This window comes from Aquarana catesbeiana, linkage group LG03, assembly GCF_042186555.1.
Source record: "Aquarana catesbeiana isolate 2022-GZ linkage group LG03, ASM4218655v1, whole genome shotgun sequence".
NCBI lineage: Eukaryota > Metazoa > Chordata > Amphibia > Anura > Ranidae > Aquarana > Aquarana catesbeiana.
This window is the reverse complement of record NC_133326.1, coordinates 647,393,478-647,406,792: the sequence shown is the minus strand read 5'-3', so window position 1 is coordinate 647,406,792 and position 13,315 is coordinate 647,393,478. Positions and strand designations below refer to the sequence as shown.

At 47.3% G+C, this 13,315-nt stretch overlaps 1 long non-coding RNA gene across 2 annotated transcripts in view; it reads right to left on the bottom strand.

Moving 5' to 3' along the window:
- LOC141133306 (uncharacterized) overlaps positions 1-11,226 on the bottom strand; it is an 82,391-nt gene extending 71,165 nt beyond the window's left edge. Inside the window, exons 1-2 of one of the 2 annotated variants that reach the window (XR_012243045.1) lie at positions 10,856-11,226; positions 9,807-9,999 (exon numbers count right to left, since the gene is read on the bottom strand). This is a non-coding gene — a long non-coding RNA (uncharacterized lncRNA). The remainder of the gene's footprint in view (positions 1-9,806; positions 10,000-10,855) is intronic. The other variant, XR_012243044.1, reaches the window with a different exon arrangement.
- Between the last annotated feature and the right edge of the window lie 2,089 nt (positions 11,227-13,315).

The window sequence follows — 13,315 nt, the reverse complement described above, 5'->3', positions numbered from 1 at the left end:
AACAAAATGTACTTACCAGCTAGCCAGTAGGGCTGAGCTGAGGTGTGTTGGAATCCTAGTCCAAACCCACTTGAGCAATCCCATTCTGATAACTGATGTACAGGAACACACTTATGGGGACCCCTGATGTAAGGTAACAGTCTGAAATGGGACACCTCATGCAAAGGGGTACTCGGATGGGGATACCTGATGTAAGGAGGCACATTGATGGGGGAACCTGATGTAAGGGGGCACTCTGATGGTGACAGAAATATAAGGGGCACACTGATGGGGACACCCGATATAAGGGGACACACTTATGGCAACACCTGATGTAAGGGGACACACTTATGGCAAAACCCAATGTAAGGGGCACCTGATGTAAGGGGGCACTCTGATTGGGACACCTGATGGTGACAGAAATATAAGGGGACACACTGATGGGGACACCTGATGTAAGGGGGCACACTGATGGGGACACCTGATATAAAGGGGCACAATGATGGGGACACCTGATGTAAAGGGGCACAATGATGGGGACACCTGATGTAAGGAGGCACATTAATGAAGACACCCGATGTAAGGGGACACACTGATGGAGACACCTGATGTAAGGGGGCACTCTGGTTGGGATACCTGATATAAGGGGGCACTCTCATGGTGACAGAGATATAAGGGGGCACACTGATGGGGACACCTGATGTAAAGGGATGCTGTCATGGGGACACCTGATGTAAGGGGCACATTAATGAAGACACACGATGTAAGGGGACACACTGATTGAGACACCTGATGTAAGGGGGCACTCTGATTGGGACAGAGATATAAGGGGGCACACTGATGGAGACACCTGATGTAAAGGGGCACAATGATGGAGACACCTGATGTAAGGGGGCACATTAATGAAGACACCCGATGTAAGGGGACACACTGATGGAGACACCTGATGTAAGGGGGCACTCTGATTGGGACACCGGATATAAGGGGACACTCTGATGCTGACAGAGATATAAGTGGGCACACTGATGGTGACACCTGATGTAAAGGGGCACTCTGATGGGGACACCTGATGTAAGGGGGCACACTGATGGGGAAACCTGATGTAAGGGGGCACTCTGATTGGGACACCTGATATAAGGAGGTACACTGATGGGGACACCTGATATAAGGGGGCACACCAATGGGTACACCTGATGTAAACTAGCACAATGATGGGGACACCCATGAGAGACACCCATGTAAGGGGGCACACTAATGGAGACACCCGATGTAAGGGGACACACCGATGGAGACATCTGATGTAAGGGGGCACACTGATGGGGACACCTGATGTAAAGGGACACTCACATTAGGACACCTGATGTAAGGGGGCACAATGTTGGAGACACGGATGTAAGAAGGCGTTCTGATTGGGACACCTGACGTATAGGGGCACACTGATGGGGACACCTGATCAAATGGAGCACACTGATAGGGACACCTAATATAAAGGAACACACTAATGGATACACGTGATGTAAGGGGGCACTCTTATGTGGCCACCGGATGTAAGGGGAGCCTCTGATGTGGCTACCTGATATAAGTGGCCCCACTGATGAGGACACCTAATAGAAGGGGGCACATGCTGAAAACATATTATTGAAATGCTATGGATATTTTACAATGCTTTTTTGATAAACATAAAATGACTACATATATACTGTACTAGGGTCCAAGTCATAGCGCAAGCATGATGTCTGGACCTCTGCTGGAAGAAAATTTTACTGACTGGACCTCCTTGAATTTGAAGTCAATACTCCAGGTATATATTCTGCTCTCTGTCACTAGAATTAGCTCAGCAGTTTATTTATTTATTTATTTTAGTGCCTTTTAACATAGTCATATTTCCTGTTGATTGCGATTCTATCCATTTCCTGTGACAACACTGTTCGTTCTGCAGTATATTTGTGCAAATGATTATGTCACCATGTGGACAGTGTAATTTTAGATGGGCATTTAGCTTTATATGTGCTTAAAAAGAGAAACACCTTTTTTCTCCCCAGTTCTGGATGACTAGGAAAGAATTAGAACTTCTTTTGGGGTTTTACTATTATCCAGGGCTCCATTAGATTAGAGACATAAGAATTTGTAACCAGATGTGACGTTACCTAGGTAGGGGAGACTCCTTTAGATGTAATCTATGAGCTGAGTTATACAACACGTGCCCATGGCCAGGACACTGGTGTATACTGCATGTTCTCTCCTTTCTTCACGCTGCTTGTATCCACTTGCTGTTCGCTGTCTAACCACTGGGCGGCTGCAATTGTATAAACCAGTGTTTCCCAATCTTTCAACCTTTTTTAAGTCAAGGTACCCTTTAGAATTGGGCACAATCTTGAGGCACACCAGCCTGAGAGCTCATTCACAACAATAGGTGCAGTGCTGTCTCTTGGCCTAGGCCGACAAGGCCGAGGCCTAGGGTGGCACTTTGCGGGGGGGTCATCAAAAAAGCCGCCCCCGCACGAAAAAAGCCCCCCAGACCCATCCTCCCGAGTCTCGCCTCGCACCGCCGCCTCCCGCACATATATAATCCCCGGCGGCTGGCGGCTTGCTGTAGCGCGGCACTGGTTATGTGCAGTATGGAGTGGCCAGGGGGGAAGGACTAGCACCCCCATAGAGCGGCTGATTACTGGCCATGCAACTGGCAGAGGCGGAGCTTAATGCTCCACCTACCCTCCTCCACTGGCATCCTTACACATTGCAACTCCTCCCCGGGGCAGGGCCTGTCTGTGTCCAGGAGGAGAGGAGGAGGATGTGGGGAACCCCCAGGCAGTGGCGTTGCTATGGGGGTGAAGGACGGAATGCACCCAGTGACACCTTCCAGGAAGCAGGTGTTGTCGAGCCCTCCCCCCAGCTGTGAAGCGGTGACAGCGCGCTGCTTCTCAGCTGAAGACTGAAGGTACTGGCACTGTGACAGGGGAGAGGTGGGCTGTCGGACGGTTTCCCCTCACCTCACCCCCCCTTTCTTTTCCTTTAAGCCACTTAGGATAAGAGAAGGCTCTTCAGATTTTATGCCCAGCTTCCTGCCCATTTTTTTCCCCTCCCCATTGGCCACAGCGGAGGCCAATCAAAAGAGACTAGGGGAGCATTATGGGACATGTAGTCCCAGAAGATTGACGGCCTCATTGTTCTCCAGAGGGAGCCGGCTGCACCCCCAGCATGCACTCTGCTGGGGAAAGAGAGAGAGAGATCCCAAGAACAAGCTGAGGGAGTGAGAGCATCCAGTAACAGGAGAAAGGAAAAGGAGGACTGTGCTGGGAGAAGCCAGAGAGTGTGCCACGCTGCCCAGCACCAGAGAGAGTGCCACACTGCCCATCACCACCAGAGAGCGCGCTGCGCTGCCCAGCACCATGCTGCCCAGCACCACCAGAGGGAGCGCTACACATCACAGGGTGAGCAAACATCCAGCTGGAGGGATCACTGCTGCTTTTTCGCTGGGTCTGGTAAGAGGGCCTGTAGACCACTATGTATTACTAATTCTTCTAGGGACTGAGGGGGGGTGACACCAAAATGGATCAGCCCATTGGAAAGGGACCTTACAGTGTTGCCTCATGAGATAATTTACGAGAGCGTGTTTAGGGGCAAGGCAGGGTAGAGGTTGGGTGGGGCAAGTGGTGGGGAGTAACACTTAAGGACTGGCTAGTGGCTCATGACTTGAAATTTTGAGGTCTGCATTGTATATTCACATCAGTCCCTGCCCTCAAGAAACTTACAAGTACAAGTACACTTTTAATGTACAGAGAGGAAGAGGTGGAGCCTAAAGAGGAAGGGGTGTGCTTTACAGATAACCGGGTGGGTCTTAAACAGAAAGGGGTGTGGCCTTGACAGGAAGTGGTGGGTCATATTTCTATTAGGGGGTGCACAAGTTTAGTCAGGCCTAGGGCAGCACAATACCTAAATACACCACTGAAGAGGTGCGTCCAAACATGAGTACTTTTTTGCACATTCCTGTGCTTGTAAGGGCAGGATGCACGTCTTGTGATGGAGAGGTGACTTTTCCTCCATGTGTTCCCTATTACCTCAATGGGTGCCAAATGTAAGGGTCACAGAGGAGGCCTATCCCCAAGGTGGGTTCTTCTGGTCTATGCTAGACGACCAGAAGGATCTATTGTTGTAACAGAGGGTTTACACCTTGCCCAAGGCCATGCTCATCAGTCAAGGGAAGCCCGGAGCAAAAAAAAAATAGCGCAGGGCTTGCATGAAAATGTTAACAGGGGCAGGGCCGGTGCTACCACTAGGCGGACTAGGCAACCGCCTAGGGCGCACTTCCGCCTAGGGCGCCCGGCTGCATGCTATTTACTCCCGCACTGTCCTCCAGAGAGCTTACAACTACCGCACTGACATGTCAAGCAGCGCCGCCCCCCCTCCGCTCTCCACTCTCCGCTCTATGTTTCCAGTCCAGACTGTCAGTAATCCGATTCCCCCCTCTTCTCTGCTCTTCTAACATGAGTGCGTGTCACATGTGTCCAGCAACCCCCAGGGCGCTCTGGCGCTCCCTGATGTGTGTCAGGCAGGCGGCAGCAGCAGCCCCCCTTCCTCCCTCCGCTCTGCCCCCCACGCCTGACACTGTGAATGTGAAATGTCCCACCGAGGCCGCTCTCCACTCTACAGTACAGTGTCCATCCATGTCAGTCAGTGTGTCCAGCAGCCCCACCCCCCCACGCTCTCCTGGCCGTGTCACTACTAGAGCGGAGGAGTACATCATACATGGATGGAGGATGCATCATGATGGGATAGATAAGACAAGATGGTGTGGCGGCTCTCCGGGCTTGGGGACAGGTGGAGCCTACCTGGGCTGGCTGGAACTGTAAGAGGCACCGTGACCGTACCGACACAGAACAGAAGCAGCAGGCAGGTACACAGGCAGGACCAGTGTTTGACCCAAAGAGCCCGTCTAGCCATGACCGAGTGGACCATGATGCGGTAGGTGAACCTAACCAAATCCACCGCTACCTCCGCCATGAAACTCAGCCAACAATTTAAGAAAAAAAAATGGAGCTGCAAAATGGCTAATTGGGTCCAATTTGGACATTTTCACTTAGTGGTGTACTCACCTTTGTTTCCAGCGGTTTGGACATTAATGGCTGAGTTTTGAGGGGACAGAAAATTTACACAGTTATACAAGCTGTACACTCACTGCTTTACATTGTAGCAAAGTGTAATTTCTTCAGTGTTGTCACATGAAAATATGTAATAAAATATTTACAAAAATGTGAGGGGTGTACTCACTTTTGTGAGATACTGTATATACATAAATTTAACAGGTATTTAACCTTTTATAGTATTCTCAAAAGTGTCCTGAAAGTATCAACTGTTTTATCTTATAAAATATAGAAAAATACACATAATTTCTTTCCCTGACTTTAGGACATTTGCAGAAAGATTCCAGCATGTTGATTTTTGGTTAATAATTTCCATTCTGTTAGTAAGATATATAGACGGATAAACAGATTTTGTTTGCTTAAGGCTGCATTTACACCAGGGCGTTTTAAATTAAATAGGCAACGTGCAATTTGATATTTTAAAAGAGCATTTTGAAATCACAGGCAGAATTGTGGCAATTCTGCCCATGATTTTAAAATGCTGTGGTAAAATGACAAATCACACAACGTGTATATGAAATGCCATTCATTTTAATAGCACCCAAAAATGTGGTGCGGTTCTGCCACGATTGTCACAATCTCAGCAAACTGCATCACGTGAAGCTTGCCACTCAAAAGTAGCTCCGGAATTTTTTTTTTGGTTCGGCTCGCGATTCAAAACACCAAGGTGTAAATGCAGCTAGGAATTCCAATTTTTAAAATACCTGTCTCCCCTTCCTTAACGCTGCACCCTCTCTCCTAATTTTAGTTTGCTCACCTGCCAGCTGCAGTAGCCAGTGAGGAAAATTGGTGAATGTAAAACCACGTACCGCCATTACACATTGCGTATGGGGGTAAAGAGTTGCTTTGTGGGAGAGCCTTTCCTTTCTGGGAATTAGACGACTGCTTGTCGGAGGTCCTTGGCTCAGGAGAGCCTGTTGATTATCCACATCATCCGGTGAACGTTGAATCTCCCAGAGACACCCGCTTTGTCTCTATTACCAGCTTGGGATTAGAGCTACCTGCCTGTTTTGGGATAGAGGCCCTGACTGGGTTTGAGGTCACAAGCTCTCTTTGCTTGCTGTTTGGTAAGCTTGCATTTCTTATGGTGGTCACTTTTTGGATGAGGTGGTGGATCTGTGACGGAATTATCATCATTCTAACTTTATTTATGAACTCTAACACTTTTTGATTATTCTTCGAACAATATACTTAATTTTTATTGAACACTTCAAGCTGTTACCATTTTGGAGATGTTAATTTTTTAATTTGCTTTCTCACAGTTGGGAGTTTGTTCAGGCAATCGTTATCATTGATTAATGGAGTGATCTAATGTACAAAATAGACCTTAAATGTTAACAAATTTCCCCCAAACTTCACACAATAGAAGACTCTATCCATGCCAACATATTCTGAAAATTTCAGCTCATTTAGTAAATCATACCAAAAGTTATTCACATTAAGCTATATTTTACAATGCTAAAATGTTTAATGTAAAGAGCTTAATGTACCATAATGTGCCTTAACCTCAATCAATTGTCTTGAAACTTTGCACAGCCTAAGTTCTCAACTTCCCAAACCTATACAAGAAGTTTCATGTGATTCGGTGTACCACAAGGCAAACTATGGACATTAAGCTTGTTTTTTGGAGAGCTTAATGTGGCTTAACGTACAAAAAATAGCTTAAATGTTAACCAATTTCCCCCAAACGTCACACAATAAAATATTCTAGCCATGCCAACATATTCTTAAAATTTCAGCTCATTTAGTAAATCACACCAAAAGTTATTCACATTAAGCTATATTTTACAATGCTAAAACATTTAATGTAAAAATGGCTTAAAGTGGAGTTCCACCCATTTTACACAATTCCTCACTCTGGTATCCCCTGTAAAAATCCTTTTCACCATGGAAATTCTTTTTTTTTTTTAAACGAAATACCTTAAATATCTTTTTTTCTCCGGCATTTCCGGTAGTCCCCACCGAGGCGATTACGTCACTAGGTGATTTGTAAGGGCCCCTGGGATAACAGCATCATGTATCCCAGGAGTCCTTGTGAATCGCCTAGTGATGACATCTCATGATGATTGACGGAATGTCCGCTGTCGCCGCTATGGCAACATGTCAGGACTCAAGAGGAAGGAGCGCCATGTGGTGGCATTACTGTGCAGGCGCGAGATGTGGAGGTGCCTGCTGCACCGATTCCAGGAAATTTATAGAAGAGGGCTTCAGATGCCCACAGTGGAGATGGACACTGCCAGCTTCCAAGATCCAGATCTTTTTATTTATGTTTGAATAGAAAAAAAGTGAGTACTAGAATAACACTTTCTAAAGATTGCATATAAAGTGGATCAAGTTGAAGTGGAGTCTTAAAAAAAAAAATTGAATTGGGGGACTGGAACTCCGCCAGTGGCGTCACTAGGGTTGGTGTCACCTGGTGCGGTAATACATGGTGTCACCCCCCCACTCCCCGGCACTAAGCAGACTAGTGGGTCGGTGTGGTCCCCCCCCCTTAACCTACCACAATAGATGGAGATGGGATGTGATTGGGGGGGATGGATGGAGCCGGAATTGGATCGTGGGTGATGAATGGCGCGGGGATGGGATCAGGGGGGTGGATGACATGGGGATAGGATCAGGGGGGGATGGATAGAGTGGGTATGGGATCAGGGGGGGATGTATGGAGCCAGGATAGGATTGAGGAGATGGATAGAGTCGGGATGGGATCAGGATCAGGGGGGGTGGCTGGAGTGGGTATGGGATCAGGGGTTGGGTCGAGCTGGGAAGGGATGGGGGGAATGAATGGAGCCAGGATGTGATCGGGGGAATGGATAGAGCCGGGATGGGATTGAGGAGATGGATAGAGCCGGGATGGGATCAGGATCAGGGGGGATGGCTGGAGTGGGTATGGGATCGGGGGTTGGGTCAAGCTGGGAAGGGATGGGGGTAATGAATGGAGCCAGGATGTGATCGGGGGAATGGATAGAGCGGGGATGGGATCGGGGGAATAGATGGAGCTGGGATGGGATTGGGAATGGGATCAGGGGGAGTGGATGGAGCAGGTACGGGATCAGGGGGATGGATGGAGACGGGATGGGATCAGGGGGGATGGATGAAGCCGGGTTGGGATCATGGGGGATGGATGAAGCCGGGATGGGATCAGGGGGGATGGATGAGCGGGTATGGGATCGGGGGGATGGATGGAGCTGGGATGGGATCAGGATCAAGGAGGATGGATGCGCGGGTATGGGATCAGGGGGATGGATGAGCGGGTATGGGATCAGGGGGATGGATGAGCGGGTATGGGATCGGTGGGTGGGTGGAGCTGGATGGGATTGAGGGGTGGATGGAGCCAGAATGGGATTTGGGGGGTGGATGGATCCGAGATAGTATCTTTGATTTGGGGGGGTGAAAGGATATGTGCTAGGGGGTGCTTTGGGAGGGGAGAGGAATTGCACTGGGGGGAGGGGGGTCAAACTTCAAATCTGCCCTCTCCTACTTCTAGTACAAGTCCTCTCCAACCCAAAACAAAGAGCACCCCCTAGCACCTATTCTCTAACCCCCCTAAAAGCACTCCTGGCAGCATAGTTGTTACCTGCCAATGCCCCCAACCATTATGCCCCCCTCCTCTGCAACACTCCTGTTGCATACCTCAGGGCAGGTGCTGTAGCATGATGTTGTCCCTCCACATCCTCGGGTCTTCCTCCCTGCCTGTGTACATGTCAGAGCCAACTCAGCCAAGGAGGAAGCTGCAGTGAGTGCAGTCCCGGCTGCGCCGTGTGTAGGTGTGTGTGGGGACGGTCGGATCACGGGCAGCCAGTCTATTTTTGCCTCACTCCCTCCTCCCCCACTCTCCCAGCAGATCGCAAAGAGCAGAGGAGAGGAGATCCCGGAAGGGAAGGAGGGAGCCGAGGCGGCGGCACCCCTCTCAATGCGGTGCCAGTCTGAGCCGGGTGTCACCCTCTGGCGGGTGTCACCCGGGTGCGGGCCACACCCCCCGCACCCCCATAGCAACGCCACTGAACTCCGCTTTAATGTAGCTTAATGTAGATAAATGTGTGATAAAGTGCCTACACCTCAATCAGTTGCCCTGAAACTTTGCACAGAGTAAGATCTCAACTTCCCAAACTTATCTTATAAGTTACATGCGATTCGGTGTTCCACAAGGCAAACTAGGGACATTAAGCTTAAGAAAAGGGGACACTCAACGTACAAAAAATAGCAGGGCTGCGCACCCCATACAATGCATTGAAAAAAGATGAAAAAGACCCCCTAAGCGGGGCTTTAATGCAGCCAATGATAAAAAAGTGTAATGTGATAATCAAGTTGATTTATTAATACAAAAAATTATTACACAGAGTTGATGACCTCTGACATTGGAAGTCAAGACATGAACTGTGGTACAACAAATTGTTAAAAAGCCGGCAACAATATACAATACAATATATCCAAAGCAACAAGATCAAGTTTACTATTGATGTACTGACGCGTTTCGACCCTAGGGGGGGTCTTCTTCAGAGGACAGATGATTAACAGCTGTGGAAATGTAAACATATATCACAAGATTTTTAGAAAAACCAACAACATACAACTCAGTGTAACATTAACAGTCAAAGAGTGGTAAAAAATATATACATATGATAGTATATGATAGATACATGGCATTTGTGTTTGTAGATGTTAAATTTCTATGTATTATATATTTACCAATTAAGTTGCTTCTGATGGTTGGCCGTGGTGTAGGAAGGTCAGCACCTCCCCCCTCTCTTTCTCTCCGTCCCCCAGACGGTGAACTAACCCCCCCGGGGGAAGCAAGCATCAAGTCACCGCACCTTACAAGGGATCACACAGAAACTCCCCTTGAAAGACCGGGGGAGTAGGGGGAATGCCCGCACTGCACCTGTAGTCAAGTAACAATAGTATTGGGTTGGAAACAGGAACGTAACAGGGATTTCTTATTCCCAAAGTAAAAGAGCAGGTATTGAGTTGGCAATAAATAAACTAAATGTGCGTAGGGGTCTATAGATAGGTCTATAGATGTGCAGGAGGGAAAAAAAAAGGGGGGGGGGGAGAGGGGGGGGAGGGAAAGGGAAGGAGTGAGGGGATGAGTGTGGGGCAGGGAAGGAAAGAGGGGGGAATGGGAATGAAAGGGTCCTGCGAACAGGTATGGACCGTCCACTGCCAAAAAGGGGTATGTGGAGAAATTGCCAGTGATCAGACTAGGAAAAGAATGAAACAATTATAAAAGTGGAAAAAGATCAGTCTAAATGGCTGAGAAGAAAGAGATTAGGCTAGGGAAAGGTGGAGGAAGAGAGTGATGGGGGAAGGAAGGCCAGGTGTGTGATGTAGGGAAGGTGACACAGCATGGTGAACAAACAAATAGCTGAAAAGGAAAAGATAAGTCTCGAGAAAAGTAAAGGAGAGAGGTGATAGAAGAAGGGGGAGACCAGGGATGTGATGATATATGAAGGTGACACAGCAAGGTGAACGGACAAAAAAACAAAAAAAAAACAAAACAAGTGACAAGTAAAAAACCAAACGTGATGAGTGTGAGTGCAGAAGGAAAAAGTATAGTGAAAGCAATCAAAATTACCTTAAATAGGGAGTAATGATAAAAATGGAATGCCAGCAACTCTGAAAGATTATGAGCATAATGGCATTATTAGAAGAATCAGTCAAAATAGCAGATAAAAGGTAAAAGGTAACCATCATATAAGATAGCAGGGAATCAGTGAAACACAGCATAAGTTACTCACCAATCAGCCTATATCAATAGTGTGCAAGCATTTAGCGGCATATGGAGGTTGACATGAATCTCCTCTGCCGCCCTATTAATTTATCTAAGTGCTGATTGGTATTCATTACTTGCAGGTGCCGACCTTAACCCACTCCTTAACTGACCCCCCAGCCAAAGGAAGGGGTGGCGCCTATGGGCGCCTGCAGTGTGACCCCCCCGGCGTTCCAGAGAAAGAATCCTTCCGGGAACACCTGGCACCTCCGCCACAACTGCGGGGTGCCGTGACCTCACGCGCATGTGCCCAACTTTATGCGTACGTGAGCACGGCGCCCAGAGGGGATCCAGGACACCGCTGGCAGGGAAGAGGAGAGCGTCCACTATGGGTGCTGCCACCCGGTAGACGCATCAAGGAGGCGCAGGGTCCTTGCGCCAGCCCTCTTACCCTGCCAGGAAGGCAAGTGTGACTGGAGCCCACCCCACGGACTGGGGACACCGCCTAACGCATCCTAGAACCACCTGAGCATCTTCCCACCAGGGGGATGGACAGGTGGATGGTGACTGTGGGAGGAAAGAAGAGAGAAAGGAGGAAGGGAGAACCATCCACATGTCCCACTCCATAGACAACAACAGAGATCCACTTCCAAACAAATAGTAAAACATTCCTGTTGCCTTTAGAGCATGCACTGTCTACAAGTTGCCACTGCCAACAAGAATATATTATTATTACATAGTTGATAAAACAAAACATAATTTATTATAGTAGACATAAAAATCAAAGATCAAAAAATCAAAAATAAATAAGGCACAAACGGTGAACTAGCTTTTTATTAAAAAGCAATACTCCTATGGAGATATCAAAATGATTATTGATTATTAAACGGCAGACACAGGCTCCTCTCCAGTTTTCTACCATTTAAATTAAGGGATAAAAATGTGATTGGAACATTGCAAATAATCCAATCTCATTATCATCACCAACACATATATGGAGCAGGGATATTCCATGGGGGCCAATATTTGAGCAGATTTCCTCGGGCTGACCTCAGGGCTACATAAGGAGATAGGTGGAACTGAGAACCAATCCCAGATTTGTTATTTCCGGTGGTTTGTATACCAACCCAAAAAATTCCTTGTCAAAAGAAGTTTATTGAGTATACAATGTTATAAAGATACATAAAGTAAGTTTACAAGGATCTATAAAGTAAGCTTATTGTTTTACAGTAGGGTTTATATATCAACCCAAAAAATTCAATGAGGGATAGAATTCCTCCTAGTGTATAACACCATTGGGTGATGTACTTCTCAACATTGGACCTGAATCCAGAATATATTTGGGATGGATTCCAAGCCCCATCATTGTCAGATTCATCTAATGTGTCTTGCCAGAGGAAAACCCCTGCAAGAAGGGAGCAAATGAGATAGATTTGTTCAGGCCTGGAGGAGAGGTGGCCTGTAACTGAAATATCCATCTCTGCTCTTTCTGTAGCAGGACTTTGTTCCAATCACCGCCTCTATGGGGAATATGTATTCTGCTGAGGGCCATGAAGGTCACTTTCGGAACTCTGTAGTTGTATGCTGAGATAACATGTCTCCCAATCAGGAGATAAGGATTTCCCACCTGCATACTGTATATGTGTTGGGAGATGCGTTTCCAGAATTCCTGCCTCGTTTTCCCCACATAGTAGGAACCACATTCACATTCCATGAGGTAAACCACTCCGCGCGTGTAACAATTTACGAAGTGTGTGGGTGTGAATGTGTTTCCATTGGGGAGAACGGGAGTTTTTTCTTTCTTAATGACTGGACAATAAAAGCAATGTCCACATGGGAAGGAGCCAACTGCGGGGCAGTGTTTGTGTCTTATGGTTTTGTTCTTATATTCGCTCTGGACTAATCTGTCCTTTAGTGACACGGCTCTTTTGTACGTAATGGCTGGTTGTTCAGAAACAAAGTTTCTCAATTTGGGATCATCCGTAAGGATGCTCCAATGACGTTTCAGGATCTTTTTAATGGCTAGATGTTGACGTGAATATCGCATTATTATGCGAGTGAAACTGCATTCAGGACTTTTGTTGGGTTTCTGTTGGAATAACACCTGAGATCTTGGTTGTCTGATTGCCTGGTTATAAGCTTTTTTAAGGCAATATCGACTGTATCCCCTTTCTAGTAGTCGGGACTGAAGCTCTCCAGCTTCTTTTTTTGAAAAAAAACATCATTTGAGCAGTTGCGGCGGAGGCGCAGGTATTGCCCATAAGGGATCGAATTTTTGAGTGGTATAGGGTGGAAGCTATCTGCGTGAAGAACCGTATTTCCGGCGGTTGTCTTCCGGAATAGAGTGCTGGATAGTCTCCTTTCCGCAGTGACAAGGATGGAAACATCCAAAAATGTGACCCTGTGGGTGTCATAACTCGCTGTGAATCTGAGGTTTCGGTCATTCAAGTTGATCAAACTCACAGAACAACACAACAGGAGGGAGGAG